Below are 1298 nucleotides of genomic sequence, written 5' to 3'. Positions count from 1 at the left end.
GGTAAAAATGTCAGAAGTTAGCAGATCATTAAATTCAAAACAACTATCATTTTGACCACTAAACCAAAGAGTTTGACAAAAATATATTGGATTAAACTTCCCTCTACTTCTCTGCTTGTCAAATGCGGAGAAGGTTTATTCAGTATGGAACTTACGTTACAGCAGTTTTACTAAATGCACTACCATGTGTTTTTTAAACTTTCACAAACAACTGCCGTTTTGACCCCTTTCCCAACATTTTACAGAAAACATTGTTTTCTATATAAAATCTACCCCTACTCTTCTGCTTTTCAAGCAACAAGTCGGGTTTCAAATCGGGGCGACCAATCTGTAACTAGAGCTTTTTTCATAACCCATCGCCTGTTTTTCTGGCTTTGGTTTAACATGTCAGAAGTTAGCAGAATAACTAATTTTCAAAACATATATCATTTTAACACTAAACCAAAGAGTTTGACAAAAATATATGTGATTAAAACTTCCTCTACTTCTCTGCTTGTCAAATGCGGAGAAGGTTTATTCAGTATGGAACTTATGTTACAGCAGTTTTACTAAATGCACTACCATGTGTTTTAAACTTTCCCAAACAACTGCAGTTTTGACCCCTTTCCAACATTTTACAGAAACAAATGTTTTCTATATAAAATCTACCCCTACTCTTCTGCTTTTCAAGAAACAAGTCGGATTTCAAATCGGGTCTACCAATCTGTAACTAGAGCTATTTTGTAACCCTTCGCCTGTTTTTCTGGTTTCGGTAAAAAATGTCAGAAGTTAGCAGATTCATTAAATTAAAATCAACTTTCACAAACATCTGCCGTTTTGACCCCTTCCCAACATTTTACAGAAAACAATGTTTTCTATATAAAATCTACCCCTACTCCTCTGCTTTTCAAGCAACAGTCGGATTTCAAATCGGGTCTACCAATCTATAACTAGAGCTATTTTTGTAACCCTTTGCCTGTTTTTCTGGCTTCGGTAAAAAATGTCAGAAGTTAGCAGATTCATTAAATTCAAAACAACTGTCACAAACAACTGCCGTTTTGACCCTTTCCCAACATTTTACAGAAAACAATGTTTTCTATATAAAATCTACCCTACTCTTCTGCTTTTTTCAAGCAACAAGTCGGATTTCAAATCGGGTCTACCAATCTATAACTAGAGCTATTTTTGTAACCCTTTGCCTGTTTTTCTGGCTTCGGTAAAAAATGTCAGAAGTTAGCAGATTCATTAAATTCAAAACAACTGTCACAAACAACTGCCGTTTTGACCCCTTTCCCAACATTTTACAGAAAACAATGTTT

The sequence above is a fragment of the Salvelinus sp. IW2-2015 genome, linkage group LG37, assembly GCF_002910315.2.
Source record: "Salvelinus sp. IW2-2015 linkage group LG37, ASM291031v2, whole genome shotgun sequence".
NCBI lineage: Eukaryota > Metazoa > Chordata > Actinopteri > Salmoniformes > Salmonidae > Salvelinus > Salvelinus sp. IW2-2015.
The sequence above is the reverse complement of the archived record's forward strand: the minus strand, read 5'-3'. Positions refer to the sequence as shown.